This window comes from Panulirus ornatus, chromosome 11 (genome assembly GCF_036320965.1).
Source record: "Panulirus ornatus isolate Po-2019 chromosome 11, ASM3632096v1, whole genome shotgun sequence".
NCBI lineage: Eukaryota > Metazoa > Arthropoda > Malacostraca > Decapoda > Palinuridae > Panulirus > Panulirus ornatus.
The window spans coordinates 60,209,166-60,228,080 of record NC_092234.1 but is presented as its reverse complement, the minus strand read 5'-3'; the positions used below and the strand labels follow the sequence as shown (position 1 = coordinate 60,228,080).

The 18,915-nt window shown below is 42.9% G+C and overlaps 1 protein-coding gene across 2 annotated transcripts in view; it reads left to right on the top strand.

Moving 5' to 3' along the window:
- LOC139751591 (protein turtle homolog B-like) overlaps positions 1 to 18,915 on the top strand; it is a 900,734-nt gene that overhangs the window by 748,928 nt on the left and 132,891 nt on the right. The gene's annotated exons all lie outside the window — the stretch shown is intronic.

Below are 18,915 nucleotides of genomic sequence, written 5' to 3'. Positions count from 1 at the left end.
TCTTGCATCAGTCTTAGCATGACAGCTTACTCCAGTCTTCCCTCAGCCTTACTACGGGCAGCTTACTCCAGTCTTGCATCAGTCTTAGCATGACAGCTTACTCCAGTCTTCCCTCAGCCTTACTACGGGCAGCTTACTCCAGTCTTGCATCAGTCTTAGCATGGCAGCTTACTCCAGTCTTACCTCAGTCTTGATGTGTCGTTTTAGTTCAGTCTTGTTACACTCTCACAGTGTTAACGTAGTTATAAGTTTCATCATTCATGGTCAAACAAATTTACCTCATTTTTTGTTCCCAATTTACGAACCAGCTTAGTTCAGCATTACGTATTTCATGAAAGTTCAGCTTAATTCAGGTTTCCATTACTCATGACACGCCAGCTTGGTTCAGTCATCCGTCATTTATGACAGGCTAGGTTAGTAAGGCATTCCATCATCCGTCACAGGCTGTATGACTTATCCAGGTCAACCATACGCAGCCATCCATCAGTGATTAATGGGCCAGCTTGTTTGCGGCCCTCCACCGTTCATGACAAAATTTTGATTCTTGCCACAAGAGCGACTGACGTATTGTGCACCCATCCTGTGGCGCAGCAGAGGCTACAGAGTGTGCACAAAAGGCCCAGGAGCTGGGCCTTAGTCACTGAATTACATTATGGGTTACGTAGTGAGAAAAATGTTGGCAAGGATTAGGCAGCATTGGATGAATTATACCGCAGTTTACGTGGTAGGTGAAATGTTTTGCAGGGAGTGAACAACAGTGAAATATTAACAATAAGCAGGGTTATGATGCCTTTCAAGTGTGCGAGATAGAACACTGGTATTCAGTAACGTTCGGTTAGAACCATCTTTAAACTCAGTGATTTTATGGCAGTCATGCATGTATATGTAGTGTTGCAGCGTGTGCGAGTAGCTATGGTAGCAAAGTTTACAATTGGTCTCTTCACTATCAGCCGGAGGGGCAAACTCCCAGCCAGTATCGAACCCGGGACCCCTGCGTGGCAGGCGGGAGTGCTACCGCAAGACTATGATCGTCCCAAATAGGAAAATGACAATGCGAATACTATATATATATATATATATATATATATATATATATATGTATATATATATATATATATATATATATATATATATATATATATATATATATATATATATATATATATATATTCTTGCAGTATGATGATAGTAAATGGATCTGCCTGCTTTGATTTCACTTCACTTTAAGTCAAGAAGATTTTGTTCATGTTCTCTCTGAAAGATGATTCTAAGGCTACTCGCACGTAGACCCAGAGGACAAACAAGTTCTTCCTTCAAGGAAGACGTTTTTGCTTGTTCATCAGCCTTGTCAGGTGTTCTAAGCCCAATATGTGAAGGATTGCAGGAAAACTGGACTTTAAAGTTCATCACTAGCAAGTTCGCTATACCTGTGTTGTGCTTCAGACACAAGCATATTACAGTAGTACTGGAGTGAGTTTAATGGAGTTAGTGGGGAAAGAGATTTGCCTATAAGACGAGTCAGTTTTGTTTGAATGTCCATCATTTTTCTGGTAAGCAATGCTGGATCATTTTACCGGCATTAATGACACACCAGCTTAGTTTCGCGTCCCATCATGAATGACACAACACGTTTCGGCAGCTTTCAATCTTTATTGACCGGCCAGCCTGGTTTAGTCCTCCGTCAGTGATGGTAAACAAGCTTAGTTTCGTCTTCCATTATTTGCGATCGACTTGCATAGTTCATAGCTTCATTATGCGTAATATACCAATATACTTTAGTCTTCCACTATTTATAACTAGTCAGTTTAGCTTAGTCTTCCATCATCTGTGACATGACGCTGTTGCTCTGTCTTCTATTTTTCATCACAGGTCAGCTTACTTTTGTCACTCATTATGGGCCGGCTTAGCTCAATTTCCCATCATTTACAAAAAAAAATCTTGGTTTAGCTTTGCATCATGCAAAACAGGCCATGGTAATCCAGTCCTCCATTTTCTTTTTATCTTTTAAGTTAGAGGCTCCAGTCAGGGGCAAAAGTCCACATCAAGGCCGGACCTTAATTGAAATATAGAGAGAATTATGAAAGGAAAAAAGAAGAAAGAAGGGAAAATATTGAAGAATTTTGGAGAACGCGAAAACCTGTCTTTTAAAATTTGTCAGGTCATGATTATTGAAAAACACATTAGAAGTTAGAGAGTTCCAAAGCTTCGACGTGTAGGGAAAGAAACGGTTATCAAAACGGCCTACCTTTGAGGTGCCAACGGCGACACAGTGATCATGTGACGCAGCAGCTTGCTCTCGGGAGCTGAAACCAAAGTAATACCTATAAATGAGGGAAAGTGAACCAACATTGCGGCGTAGGGAAAGCGGGTCAGGTCCTGAAGTTAGCCTGGGAGAGTTCATAAGTCGGACTACCTTCAACTCAACTCTGTCAAGTGAGGATGCAGTACTGTATACAAGGACGGATCAATCCATTGTGTAGACGGAATAACTGTTCAGAAGAAAAGAAACTTCGACATCAAACAGGACTCCCAGTTACTGAGAGGCAGACTTAGCTGTTCCTGTAATGTGAGGTTTCCAAGAAAAAGTGGATGTTACAGTAATACCACATATGTTCATTGAATCAAAAGGTGGAATTACAGAGTTGTCAAATGAGAGACGAGAGTTGCGAGGAGCCCTCGACAGAGAAGATGAGCAGAAACCGGACCTTGGAAGCATTAAACTTAACTAGATTACGTGTACCCCACTGAGGTATCCTGTCCAAGTCTGAGTTTATTGAGAAAGTTGTGTCGGGACGAGATGCAGATCGAGTGAGAGAAGAAGGAACAGAATTGAAGGATATGGATGAATGCAGTGTTGAGTCGTCAGCGTATGAATGCACATGGTTATTTGTGGAAGAGAGGAAATGGATGACAAAAAGGAGAAAAAGTGTAGGGGACAGGACAGAACTTTGGGGAACGCCGCTGTTGTTAGAGAAGGGGAGGATGGTTGATTCATCAGCAACCACAGAGGTAGATCGGCCGGAAAAATAGCTAGATATGAGGGAGCAAAGTGAGGGAGGGAAGCCAGAAGAGGGGAGCTTAGAAATGACACCTTCATGCAACCCCCTGTCAAAAGCTTTGGATATGCCAGTGGCAGCTGTATAAGACTCCTCAAAATCTTTTAGGAATGATGACCAGGTATTTGTAAAACAGGAGGGAATATCACCAGTAGATCTTGCCTCACGTAACCCAGACTGGTGATCTGAGAGAAGACCATGAGGCTCAAGGTGTCTAAGAATATGGGAGTTGAAAGTGATTCAAAAACTTTGGAAATCGGTTGGTATCAAAGCAATAAGACGATAGCTAGAGGGAGTCAAAACGATCACTCTTCTTAGGGGACGGGTGTATGAACCCTCCCTAGAAGGAAATGTTTTGGTTTTTAAACAGAAATGGAATAGACGAGCAAGCACAGGTGCAAGTTCAAGGGCACATTTTTTTTTTATGACAGACTAACTTAGTGTCGTCTTTTATTAGTAGGTGCACGTTATCTTCATTTAAGACAGCTTACCATCTCCCTGGTTGGTTCAGTCACTCATAATTCATGACTGGCCAGATAATTAAGTCTTCCATCGCTCATGACAGACTAGTTTGGGTCAGCCTTCCATCATTCTCAACCATCCAGCTTAAGTCAGTCTCCCATCGCTAATGACAGGCCAGCTTATATCAGTCCTCCATTAATCAGGATAAACCAACTTACAGTAACTCAGTCTTTCATCGTTCATGACAAGTTAACTTAATCTAGTCTTTCATCAAACATGACAGATCAGATTAATTCAGTTTTCCATCAGTCAGGTCGAGTTGGTTTAGCTCAGTATTTTGTCATCAGTAATAAGAACGCTGGCGTCAGCTTTGCATTTCATTGCAGGAAAAATTCGTCACGACCTTTTTTCGTTCATGGTAGGCTGATTTACGTCAGTTTTCCATCATTTATGCCACTTTGCGTCAGTTCTTTGTTGATCATTTATACTACCTTGTTCTGTCGATCATGACTGACCCTAGTTTTCTTCAGTCGTTCATTGCTCGTGAGTGCAAAGCTTGAGTATGTCATTCTGTAATCATAAGACGTCAGCTTGACTTAATCTTTCGTCATTCTCTTCGTTTGGTTTGCACTGTATCATGACTGGACAGCTTGATGCTGTCTTCTATCACTTATGAAAATCCAGTTTATTTCATTCTTCCATTTCATTCTTCCATCATTCATCACGGGCTCGCTTGCTTCAGTTTGTCATCTTTCATACATGAACTATTTTCCTTAGTTCAGTCTTTCGTCCTTCATGACTGGCCAGCTTTGTTTAGACTTCCATGATCAAGTATTGCCCATCTCAGCTTACCCTTACATAAGCTGGGACTGACCAGCTTGGTTCAGTCTTTCGTCATCCACAAAAGGCCAGCTTACGTAGCTCAACGTTCCATCATTTATGACAGGTCTCTTTGGTTCAGTCTTCTTTCACTCATAGTTGAATCCACAAATGGTTTTCCACTCATGGTTTAATCAACCATCGTTAATGACAAACCCACTTGGGTCATTCCTCCACCTTGCGTGCCATATCGGCTTGGTTACGCCTTATATCACTTATCAAAATCAGGCTTGATTCACATTGTATCATTAATGACAGCCCAATTTTGTTACGTTTTCTGTCACTCATGACAGGCAGTCTTATTCCAGTCTCACATGATCCATGGTAGGCAAGCTTAATCCAGCTGTCCATCAGTTATGACATCTCAGCTTGTTTCAGTCTCCATTATTACTGTAGGACTTTTCATTTATTCAAATTCGCCTAATTTCTGAGAGGCCAACATGTTTCAGTTTTCCATCATTCATGAAAGTTCAGACCGCTTCAGTTTCCTAGCTCTCATGATTCCTTAGTTTTGTATGACATCATTCATTCTTGACCAACAAGCATTAGTTCAGTATTTCATCATTCATGACAGGCCAGCAAGGTTCAGTCTTCCGTCGCCCCGTGACGTACCAGCTTAGTTCAGTCTTCCATCATCCATAATAACTCAGCTTGGTTTACTTTTCCATCCCCTCACTAGGGGACAGGTTATGTCAGTCTTGGATCATTCACAACAGGCCAGCCTCTATCTATTGACGGGCCAACTTACTCCAGTTTTCCCTAATTCATGACAGGCCAGCAGTCTTTCATCGCTCATGGCAAGTGAGCAAAAAAATTTCTTTCAGTATCTGAGAAAGACCAGCTTGGTTTAGTCTTCCATCATTCATGAAAAGCCAGCTTGATTGAGCTATCCATCCATCGTGAGAGGCCAGCCATCTTTCGTAACAGACCTTCCAACACCAGACTTCCATCACTCGTTCAGTTTAACTTGGTCATGTGACTCACGTGTTGAGTTCACTCCGTCATGGTGCAGCTCAGGTCATCATCATAGTTAAATCTTCTGCCAACCATGGTAGGTCAGCCTCGTCCAGTCGTCCAGGTTACTGGAATAATAATAGATTTCTCTTGCTAACAAGCCGTCTTGGTTTCGTCTTCCTTCAGTCGTGACAGTGAAGGATTAGCTCGTCATTCTGTTATGAATGTTAGTCTAACTTAGTCCAAACTTCCATCTTGTAATAGGTAAGATAAGTTCAAGTGTTTATCATTCGTGAGAGGTAAGCTTAATTCGTGAGAGGTAAGCTTAATTCAGTTTTCCTGTATGTATGTCATGCCAACTTGTTTGAGTCTTCCACCATTCGTGACGGGCCACTTACGTCAGTCATCCATCGCACTTGCAAAGCCTTCGTATTTCATTCATTCGCCATTCATGACAGGCTTACTTTTTTCACTCTATTTTTCATGATGTTAGAGATTAGTTCAGTCTTTCATTATGCGTGACAGTTTAAGCCTTAGTCTGTCCTGACTTCATCATTTATTGGCTTAATCTGCCATCACTAATGGCGGACCAGCGCAATTATGTGTCCCATTCCTCATTCTGTCATATCATACAAAAGACAAGGTTCTCATCCATGACAGTCTGTATTGGTTCGTTCTTGCACCATTCATATTGTGTGACTTTGTCTTAAGCTTCCATTCTTCACAGGAAGTATCAGCTTGTCTCGGATTTCCATTAGTTATGGTAGGCCAGCTTGGCCTAGCCTTCCATCCATCAAGTAAGGCCAGCTGGTTTCAGATTTCAAGCATTCATAATCTTAGAACACTATCGTCACATCCTGCAGGACCTAGGTCTGCAGTTTATCAAAAACAAAAAAATTGTACATAAACTTTCAAGTTTTAATTTACCTTTTTGGTATTTATGAATAAAGAAAACATAAATGAAAGTGGTTATTATTAAAGAAAAAGATTTGAAAATTCATAGGAAAAAGTTATTATTCGTATAACCACAGATCATATATATTATCACGACTTAATATCAGAGGTATCCATTCCCCAGACCGTCGGCTTCCATCTGAAACACGGAGAGCTTTCCTGTCTTACCATAACCTGTTGGCCATTTATGATTTATAGGTTATTTATCCCCCACACTATCAGGGGTTCGGTCGGATCCAAACACCGTAAGAGACAAAAATGGAATTGGAGCACAGACTTACTTACCCGCCCTCGGCGATGTCTGAACAAGAACTGAAGGTAGAGAGACCCACGTAGTCGTACACATATGGAAACCCCGTTGAGCAAGTGAACTACGAGAAGCGTCGGGTCTGACATGCCCCAAGAATAGTGTCCTAGGGTTAAGAGACGATCTTGATATAGTGTTTCATCATTCTTAACAGACCAGCTTGCTTCACTCTTTCCTTCGTGACATTTCATCTTAGTTTCCTGTTCCACCCTTAACGATAGACCAGCATGGTTCAGTCTTCCACTCTCCATGACTACCCAGCTTGATTTAGCCCTCCACCCTTCCTAACTACCCAGCTTAGTTTAGTCTTCCATCCTTCATGAATGTCCAGCTTCATTTAGTCTTCCATCCTTGAAAACTGCCCAGCTTAGTTTAGTCTTCCATCCTTCATGAATGTCCAGCTTCATTTAGTCTTCCATCCTTGAAAACTGCCCAGCTTAGTTTAGTCTTCCATCCTTCATAACTGCCCAGCTTGATTTCGCCTTACAGGCCAGCTTGGTTTAGTCCTGACATACATGCCAGGTACAGTCTTCCATCACTCGTAATAGGAAGTTTAGTTGATTCAGCCGTCATTCATGAACCATCACTTTAGTTCAGTCTTATTTATATCTCTTTAGGCCATATTGATTCAGTCTTCCATCATTCGTGACACGCCAGCTTCCTTTAAGTCTCCATTATTTTCCTAGCTAGCCAGCTTGGCTCCGTCTTTCGTCTCTCATAAAAGTGCCTCCTTAGATCAGTCTTCCGCCATTAGTGACAGACCGGCTGATTTCAGTCTTCCTTCATCCATAACAGGCCATAATGGTACACTCCTTCATTAATCATGACAAGTCAGCTCATTTCAGTCTTCTGTCTCTCATGATAGGCTGAAAAAAAAAGGGTTCAGTCTCCCATTATCCATGATAGTACAGCTTCATCTGGTCTTCCCTCGTCTATAGTTAGCCATCTTAATTCATTGTTCATTCAGTCTTGACAGAAAACTTTGCTTCAGCAGTTTCCCACCAGTCATGATCGGGCCGGCTTACTTCATTCTGTCATGAAGGTAAAAGGCTTACTTCAGTCTTCCTTCATTCTGTCATGAAGGTAAAAGGCTTACTTCAGTCTTCCTTCATTCTGTCATGAAGGTAAAAGGCTTACTTCAGTCTTCCTTCATTCTGTCATGAAGGTAAAAGGCTTACTTCAGTCTTCCTTCATTCTGTCATGAAGGTAAAAGGCTTACTTCAGTCTTCCTTCATTCTGCCATGAAGGTAAAAGGCTTACTTCAGTCTTCCTTCATTCTGTCATGAAGGTAAAAGGCTTACTTCAGTCTGCCTTCATTCACAGTAGCTTGTTGAAGTCTTCCTCCACCCATGACAGGCCTGCATCATTAATTTGTTCGTCAGTCATGTTCGGCTTGTCTGGTTTAGCTTTACATTTGTCATGATATAAACTAGTTTGATTCACTCATCCATTAGTTCATGATAGACGACTATTTCATTTCATTCATGACGGACCCTCCCTTGATTCAGTCTTCCATCATTCATGACTGTAGTCTTACCCATCTCAACATCATGACTGCTGCCTTACCCATCACCACAACATCAGGACTTGTTGCCTTACCCATCACCACAACATCATGACTTGTTGCCTTACCCTTCACCACAACATCATGACTGTTGCCTTACCCATCACCACAAAATCATGACTGTTGCCTTACCCATCACCACAACATCATGACTTGTTGCCTTACCCATCATCACAACATCATGACTTTCGTTGCCTTACCCATCACCACAACATCATGACTGTTGCCTTACCCATCACCACTACGTCATGACTTGTTGCCTTACCCATCACCACAACATCATGACTTGTTGCCTTACCCTTCACCACAAAATCATGACTGTTGCCTTACCCATCACCACAAAATCATGACTGTTGCCTTACCCATCATCACAACATCATGACTTGTTGCCTTACCCATCATCACAACATCATGACTTTCGTTGCCTTACCCATCACCACATCATGAGTGTTGCCTTACCCATCACCACAACATCAGGACTGCTGCCTTACCCATCACCACAACATCATGACTTGTTGCCTTACCCATCACCACAACATCATGACTTGTTGCCTTACCCATCACCACAACATCATGACTTGTTGCCTTACCCATCACCACAACATCATGACTTGTTGCCTTACCCATCACCACAACATCATGACTTGTTGCCTTACCCATCACCACAACATCATGACTTGTTGCCTTACCCATCACCACAACATCATGACTTGTTGCCTTACCCATCACCACAACATCATGACTTGTTGCCTTACCCATCACCACAACATCATGACTTGTTGCCTTACCCATCACCACAAGAAAGATTACTTACTGAATCTTCCACCCTGAGTGTCACAATGGAATGGTCTATAAACAAGCATCCATACGTGTTTTATACCTGTTCGTCTCCCTTCAGTGATCACGATATAGGAAGGAAAAGAAAAGAACTGTGAACCCCGTGTGTGTGTGTGTGTGTGTGTGTGTGTGTGTGTGTGTGTTGTGTGTGTGTGTGTGTGTGTGTGTGTGTGTGTGTGTGTGTGGAATAGCCTGCCAGGCTTATCCATAACGAGCACTGGCCTCACTCACCACAGCCCTCCGGTGGCCAGCCAGAGATCGACATTTTCAAAACCTTTGTTTTTCGTGGTTATCAGAGTCCTGTCTGTGTTACCGTGTTCTGTGCCTCATGATAACCGTCCACAGCCAGTTGGTGGCGGGGGGGCGTCTCCTCTGTGCCACGTCGTATGTGGAAACTAGGCTGAAATGGTGGGAGTAGTGAGGTAAGAAATGGCTGTGTGTACAAGAGACACAGAGACACACTTAGCTGACATACGATAATAAGATATGCTGATTAATGGTCCCTCGTGTTGTAATGGTTGCCATTACCGACCATGACGCATGCACGGCCCCGTCCGTGGTAGGAACCCGCATGGGTTCGATTCCAGGGTGGGGCAGTTGGCCTCCACTTCACCAGTTCACTCAGCTGTTCATTCTTCCTCGAGGGGTGGTTGATAAACTGGGTACGTGGCATAGGCTGTGATATATATATATATATATATATATATATATATATATATATATATATATATATATATCCCTGGGGATAGGGGAGAATGAATACTTCCCACGTATTCCCTGCGTGTCGTAGAAGGCGACTAAAGGGGGAGGGAGCGGGTGGCTGGAAATCCTCCCCTCTCGTTTTTTTCAATTTTCCAAAAGAAGGAACAGAGAAGGGGGCCAGGTGAGGATATTCCCTCAAAGGCCTAGTCCTCTGTTCTTAATGCTACCTCGGTATCGCGGGAAATGGCGAATAGTACGAAAGAAAAAGATATATATATATATATATATATATATATATATATATATATATATATATATATATATATATATATATATATATATATATTGCGTTACGCGTAGTAGCATTAATGGTGAGTTTCTTTCGTTTTAGCTACAGAAGCCACCAAAGAAATGATAGTCAGTAATATGGTAGATCCTATTAAGTCTTATATTAGATCATTAAGCTTTCCTTTGGTCTTTTCCATACAGGAAAGTGTACCATCGATGTTGAAAAAAGGTTGAAATATCACCGACCGGCAATTATCACCCAGTAAACTTGATCTCTGTAAATTGACAAACTTGTGGAAGCCAGAAACTGAGACAAGACTGTAAATCGTTTTGTGCATCACCGTTTAAATCACTAACTGGCAGCGGAGGTTTCATCACAACTATTTATATCTGACGTATCTGCTTGAGTCATGATATGATTACCTTGAACGATCCTTTGATTACGTTTTGAGGAAGCCTTCGATGAAGTTCCTCGACAAAGAGGACGAGGAGAAGTTATTGGGCTTTTACTTCGGTGGCTGGAAAACTGGTTTACTGGCAGTGAGCGAAGATGATTGATTGATGCTTAAGCCAGAGAGAAAGTGGTGACACGTCACAAGTGGTGTGCCTCAGGGATCAGTCTTGGGACCAGCTTTCTCTTTTACATTATATATATATATATATATATATATATATATTATCCCTGGGGATAGGGGATTAAGAGTACTTCCCACGTATTCCCTGCGTGTCGTAGAAGGCGACTAAAAGGGGAGGGAGCGGGGGGCTGGAAATCCTCCCCTCTCGTTTTTTTTTTTTTTTTTTTTTTTTTTTTTTTTTTTTTAATTTTCCAAAAGAAGGAACAGAGAATTGGGCCAGGTGAGGGTATTCCCTCAAAGGCCCATTCCTCTGTTCTTAACGCTACCTCGCTAATGCGGGAAATGGCGAATGGTTTGAAAGAAGAAAGAAAGATATATATATATATATATATATATATATATATATATATATATATATATATATATATATATAATCACCGATATTGATGTTAGGCTACGCCGCAAGGCGTGAAAATTCTCAAACGATTACTAAAATTGGAAATAAAGGCAGCAGAAGCTGAACGTCTATAGCTGACGGTGACATAAACCAGTCGATAGGTTGGGCTCACAAACGGCAAATGTAATTTGATATCGGCGAGTGCATTGTGCAAATGGACCCACACGAACATGAACACGGAAGAGATACTGTGTGATATGAAATGACATGAACTACATAACGTAAATGAGAGAGAAAAAATAAGGTATAATCATATCTGATGTCCTCAGGCCAAGCAAGAAGTGCATACATATAAACCAGTTAAAGAGCGAACAACATTTGAGGCTTCACATGTGAGGCATCTGAACTCAAATATGAGAAAGTATTCCTCACTGTACAGTGCGCTGGTGCGTCTCCAACTTGAATATTGTGTAATGTTTTGGTTCTCCTAAAGGGAAATAGATAGATAGAAGAGGAGGCACAGCGGTGGTGAGGTAGCAACATGATTTCCTGTCTGGGAAGCCTTTGAGAGTCATCCTAACGACCTTCGTCCAGCTTAGAAATGGGGTGGTTAAGAAATACTTTGATAACAAGAATTCCATGTTATCAGAGGCTTTGACTTTCTTGATCTACGTAAGTACCTAACAGTAGACCAGTGTGGTTCCCCCGGGCTGATGGATAAGAGCTCGTCGGCAAACATTTTGCTTCGAAAGAGGCAAAGTACGTCTTCCTGAAGAGGACTCTCCATATACAGACTGACTACCAGCAGGGGAAGTTGAAACCAACGTCAGTTTAATGTTGCGCCAGGCGAATACTTCGCTTCAGGTTTACGGCCGACTATATTTCCCCCCCTTCCTTAGGAGAAAAATTATAGGCGGGTCTCCTTCTCTGTTCTCTCTCTCTCTCTCTCTCTCTCTCTCTCTCTCTCTCTCTCTCTCTCTCTCTCTCTCTCTCTCTCTCTCTCTCTCTCTCTCTCTCTCTCTCTTCCTGTTACAGATAGAGTGGAGAGACCCATTGATCTGTTGCAGTTTGCTGTGCACTCATTCATTTCCCGGCACCACAGCAACCATATGCAACAAATGTCCACACACAAATGCTTATCGTTCTTGGAACTCCTGCAGTGAAGGGAGACGAACTGAGTCAACACAAGCAGCGAGGACAGCTGCCACTCAGGTACTGAGTTCCGCCCAGTCGTGGTGGTGCAGGGGAGCAGCTGATGGGATCGTAATCCGTGAGGGACACCGCTGTCGACCGCTGAGCCCAGCTGCAGGCTCAGCCAGACCCAACCCCTCCACCCACCCGCCATCCCCAGCCATACGTAACACTCAATATAGATTTTACATCCACTTCCTCCAGTTAATATTTCACGAGTTGTCTGGGAACCAGGAACTGATCGATGACGTGGACAGTCAACAGTTCTTCAAGAGATGCAGGAATAGATTAACCAGAAGACTTATCATGATATTAACCAAGAAAGTTGTTGAAAAAATGTTAAGAAACAATTTCATAGTAGAAGAATGGTAGATGAATGGATGAGAATGACTCAAGGATATGGTTGATGCAGACAGCACACATAAAACATAAAATCAAGAAGTTGTATGATAGTAGAGAATGTTCCAAAGATGGGGGCCTCATGGGTGTAAAACTCCCTCTCCGTAGAGTATAAATAGGTAATCATGAATAGGTAATTAAACACAAACACACTCACACACACACACACACACACACACACACACACACACACACACACACACACACACACACACACATGGAGATAGAGCACATCAAATATGAATCAGCTTTAGGGAAAAAATTCTTCACTAGTACTTTATTTTCAGAATGTGGTGGAGGAGGAGGAGGAGGATCAGAGGTAGCGCAGGACCTTAAGAGAAACTACAGTCTGGGCTGATCAGGTTATCTGATAGTATACACTGGGGGATGAGGGTCCAACAACAGGAGTGTAGTCCAATACTGGTTGAGTGAAATCTACTACGGAGTTAGGACATGGGTACCATGGCACACTAGAAAGGAGAGAAGGAACGAAGTGGAAAGAGTCGTGGATTAATATGAAATGTCAATTGACGAGAGAGTTAGACGACGTACAAATGACACTGTATCCTGCCAACATTAGGGAGGTACAGGAGAGCAGGAGGTGTGTGTACTGCAAGGTGAGGAGGCAGGAGCAGAGGGATTTTGGAAAGATCACTGTGGACAAGGCAGAAGACAACCTACTCTTATTGCAAGAGTTCATCAAATGCAAACTATTAGTTAAGGTACAGTTAATCAGTTAAGGGATTCAGAGGGATAGATATCTGAAAACAGTTCATTTTGATTAAGGCCCGGCCTGGATGTGGACTCCTTCCGTGCCTGCGGCCTCCAAAGTAAGAAGAAAAATGTGACAAATGTAGAATTGTTTCAACAATGAAGGATGATACTACATTAGTGTTCGAAAAGTGGGACGAGGAGGAAGTCTTGGTACGTGTCAGGATTAACAGGACCGATATCATCAAAGACATTTGAGATAACGACCCATATTAGGCACATAGACCTGACGGGAAGTCACACTAACCACAGGCTTGTTTCCTTGACGAGTCTAGTTTGCAGAACTTTGGGAAAGGTAATCAGGAAGCAAATACATTTTCAGCGACAAAGGAGAAACTCGGTTTCAGAGAAAAGTGGTCCTGCATTACGAACCTGTTAGACTTGAACGATAAGGTGAGCTCGGTCTTTGACCAAGAGGATGGATGGGATGACTGTGTGTTCCTAGACCTCCAGAAAGCCTATAACCCTGTGCCTGTCGGAGGTTTATGAAGAAGCTGGAGATACAGGCAGGAATAAGGGGTACACTCCTTCACTGGACTGAGCATTACCTGTGTGGTAGGGAACAGCGGGCGAAGGTGAGAGGCATATCCACAGAGCTAAGGTTACAAGTGGAGTGCCACATTGCTTAGTCTAGGGCCTGCTGCTTTTCTTGGCGTATGTAAATAGCTGACCAGGAGGACTAGTCTCGTACCTACAAAAGTTTGCTGATGATGTCAGTATCATGAGAGAAATGAGGAATGAAACCGATTGCATCAGTTTACAGAGGGACATAGACAAACTCCAAAGTTGATTACATGCATGGATGATGAGGATGGAGCACAGCAAGGGAAGACCCCATTATGAACACTACCTAGCGGGAAATAAACTACTGGAATCGACGTGTGAGAGAGATCTAAGGGCCGACATTATACCGTCTGTCGTCAGAGTTTCCAGTCAGGATAATAAGCAAAGAAGTAGACTGTTTGCAAGTACATATTTAAGTCGCACTGAGGTAATGTTAATGTTAATGTTTAATAAGCTGTGCTCAGCATTTTTTTCGACTAAAAGTGGCTTTTGCCTCAGGAGGTTCAGAGAAGAGAAACCAAGACAATGCCATAATAAAGAGGGCTGAAGTGCCATGAAAGGTTTAAGGTTACACAACTGTACCCCTTAGTGGAGAGAAGAGAGAGATGCAGTCTGACGACAGTACATAATTCTTCACATGATGCAGTACCACAGTTGCCTGAAGTTATGATAAGAATCTGAAAAAGAGGATTGTTGAGAAAGGATGTAAAAAAATGATGAATTAATGTAAGGTGAAATGGGGAGGTCTTGGAAATCATTGAAAATATTTAAATAAGACATTAAGGAATACTAGAATGACTTATCTATTCACGGCTCATGGTCTAATGATTCATCTTTATATATACGAAAGATTAGTAAAGTTACACTTCATCTCACATCCATGGCACCGGGGGCTAGACCGGTCAAAACCCATCAGGCTTACATTACTAGTAGTTAGCAGTTTTGCAAAACCTAATATCAAACGTGGAGGTATATGAACATAAATGTAGTGCATATGAACGCGTAATTTTCATGGAACACCTAATGCCCTCCAACAGCAAGGACTCGAACCCGGACCTTTTGCGTGGTAGTAGGGAACTCTAACTGCTGCATTTCCAACTACCAAGAAAAAGGGCTGAGTTCGACTCTGCTGTTGGAGGGCAGTATGTGATATATATATATATATATATATATATATATATATATATATATATATATATATATATATATATATATATATATATGAGAGAGAGATGTGTGTTAATAAAAAGCGTGTGGTTGAGAAAGCAGAAGAGGGTGTTTTGAAATGGTTTGGTCACATGGAGAGAATGAGTGAGGAAAGATTGACAGAGAGGATATATGTGGCAGAGGTGGAGGGAACGTGGAGAAGCGGGAGACCAAATTGGAGGTGGAAAGATGGAGTGAAAAAGATTTTGAGTGATCGGGGCCTGAACATGCAGGAGGGTGAAAGGCGTGCAAGGAATAGAGTGAATTGGAGCGATGTGGTATACCGGGGTCGACGTGCTGTCAATGGATTGAACCAGGGCATGTGAAGCGTCTGGGGTAAACCATGGAAAGTTGTGTAGGTATGCATATTTGCGTGTGTGGACGTATGTATATACATGTGTATGGGGGTGGGTTGGGCCATTTCTTTCGTCTGTTTCCTTGCGCTACCTCGCAAACGCGGGAGACAGCGACAAAGTATAATAAAATAAATAAAATATATATATATATATATATATATATATATATATATATATATATATATATATATATATATATATATATATATATATATGGATCATGAATACCAATTTCAGGATAACATGTCACAGTAGAGAGAGCATCATCTTTAGCTCGTCTGTAGCTTTTACGACAGTGTTTGGCGAGGTTTACTGCCTCATGACCAGGGATACTCGCCTCTTCAGTGGTGTCTTGGCTTTTCATCGTTGTTTACCTCGTCACCTTCTCGTCTTCCACCACCCGTGGTAGGCCAGGTGGTGCGGTGGTCCTGATGGTTCGTTTTGGCATCATTCTAGGTGGATGGTCGAGCCTACTGGGGTGTTCTGATATTTGACGAAGCTTGATGGAGGTGGTGAGGTAAATATTTGTTCTCTCGTTTCACCGGTCTTATTTTGTCCCCGTCTGTGAACCTCAGGAATCTATTTGATCGTTTTTATTCTGTTACTCCAATAGTTCGTAAATGTGGCAAAGTTACATCTGTTCTTAGCAACAGTAGCCAAGTTTTGGTACGAAGATGATTTCAGTTATATTCTTTATTTCTAAAGTTTTGTTAACATTATGTTACTGGTATTTGACCCACTGCTTGAGTTTCTTTCTCATCAGTTGTGTATTTCTTGTTGTTAGTGACGTATTTTTCTTTCTTTTGTTGAGAATTTCATTATATTCGTTTCGTGTAACTTGACCTTTCATGTTGATAGACTTATCCTCACCACCACCAGTGGACATGGCTTCATTATTTACCTTTGATTCACATACGTCAGTTGTTTTACAAGGTTGATCTGAACAACTGTTGATCATGGCTCCGTTGACACAGGGTATGGCATTGATGGTGTTGCCGATGGGCCTATGCAGGGTCCTTGCAGCCAGTATCCATCACGTATGTGGTGAGTGCCAGTGGTGAGAGTACACGACACTATCCCCACTTATATCAACAGTGGGACGTCAGCTGGTGCTCACACCGCGGCCCACACCATACTGGTTCCCTGGTTGTGTGTCGTCCCAGCGAGGCCTTAGCTCAGCCCAGGCTCTCTGTGGGCCACCTACAGGTTAATGTTCCCCGCTGGTCGATTAAGTTTGCCTAATTGTTAAGGGTTACAGCTGTACCCACCTGCGGCCCCCCACCACCAGGCTCTATAACCTCAGTGATACAGCCCCCATCACACACACACACACACACACACACACACACACACACACACACACACACACACACACACCTGTCGTTATAAGCATCGCCTCTTGGTTACCCTCTCAGCCTTCACCATGCCTGTGTCTGGCATCAGATATTCTGTATTGAAATGATCATGACCTCTTGCCTCACTCTGTCTGCTAGTGTGTGGCAACTCTCCCTTGCCTCACTCTACTTGCTGGTGTGTGGCAACTCTCCCTTGCCTCACCCTACTTGCTAGTGTGTGGCAACTCTCCCTTGCCTCACTCTACTTGCTAGTGTGTGACAATTCTCCCTTGCCTCACTCTACTTGCTAGTGTGTGGCAACTCTCCCTTGCCTCACTCTACTTGCTAGTGTGTGGCATCTCTCTTGCATCACTCTGCTTACTCGTATGTGGCCATTGTCTCTCTAACCTCACTCTTCTTGCTGTAATGTGGCACTCTCTCGCCTCACTCTGCTTGCTCGTATGTGGCAGCTCCCCTGCCTGGCTCTGCTTGCATATTCCGGTCAGAAACGACGCGTCTCGCGTACTTGTTTTACGACCTGGGCAGAAAGATTGTCCGCTGAGCGAACTCTACTCTTAGATAAAGATTTTATTGTCTTTCTGGTGATGATGCTTCACGCTGGGAGTTTTGTGTTAGGCTTTCTTTCTGTTCCTCAGCCTCGTGCTTCCTTCCTGCTCTGTGTGTGTGTGTGTGTGTGTGTGTGTGTGTGTGTGTGTGTGTGGAGGGCTGGGTGGTGTAGTGCTGCCGTCTCCAGTAAGCTGGGCTGATGTTCATGGCAGAGGATCCGTCCTTGTGCAGGATAGTTTCAGTGGGAAAATAGTTTTGTCGTCTGTCTCTCGTGATTGTTGAGTTATTGTTTTGCAAAATTCAGTTCTGTCTTGCTCCCAGTCTGATCTCTATTCGCATCTTCATCATACATTTTCATCTATCTATTTTTTTGTGTGTATATTTTTAACATGTGTTTCTTCCTTTATTAGTTATTTTCATGCAGAATTTATTCTAGATATTTTCATTTTGTTAGACTCTTTCTCACTTTAAATGGTTCTCATATCTTCACTCTCCAAGGAGCTCGTATTTTTCCCCTTAATGGCCTTCCTTGGTGGCTCCTCATACATGTGTTGTGTGGACCACCAGCGAGGAAGGTGCACCTCACACCGGTGGTGTGGTCTACCAGTGAGGGTGGTTTACCTCACACTAGTAGTGTGGTTCACCAGGGAGGGAAGTTTACCTAATACTTGTGGTGTGGTCTACCAGGGAGGGTGGTTTACCTCACACTAGCAGTGGTGTGGTCTACCAGGAAGGGAGGTTTACCTCACACTAGTAGTGTGGTCCATCTGGGAGGGAAGTTTACCTCACACTAGTGGAGTGGTCTACCAGGGAGGGAAGCTTACCTCATCCTAATGGTGTGGTCTACCAGGGAGAGAGGTTTACCTCACACTAGTGTTGTAGTCTGCCACGGAGAGCGGGTTTACCTCACACTAGTGGTGTGGTCTTCCAGGGAGGGTGGTTTACCTTACATTAGCAGTGGTGTGGTCTACCGGGTCTGTGGTGCCTGGTTGTGGATAGAGGGCCCTGGATTAGGTGCATCATATATGAATGCTAGAGAATGGATGTGACGAATTTGATTGTTGCTGGCGGTACCTCGCTAACGTGAGAAATGGCAAATGTGTATGATAAACGTATACCGTGTCTTAATCTTACGTATGCACACTCATATACACGCCTTATCGTGTGCCACGTACTCGCTGATAGACCAACCGCAAAGAGGGTGATGAACAGCTGGTTTGGGTGTCAGCCAGCCATCTTGCTGGTGATCGAGCCTAGGCCTTTCAGGTTGGAGAATCGTAGTTTTAATCACTAGATTACGAAGGCATATACATATATATGTATATTATCCCTGGGGATAGGGGAGAAAGAATACTTCCCACGTATTCCCTGCGTGTCGTAGAAGGAGACTAAAAGGGAAGGGAGCGGGGGGCTGGAAATCCTCCCCTCTCGTTTTTTTTTTTTTCTATTTTTTTTTTTTTTTTTTATTTTCTAAAGGAAGGAACGGGGGAGGGGGCCGGGTGAGGATGTTCCCTCGGGGGCCCAGTCCTCTGTTCTTGACGCTGCCTCGCTA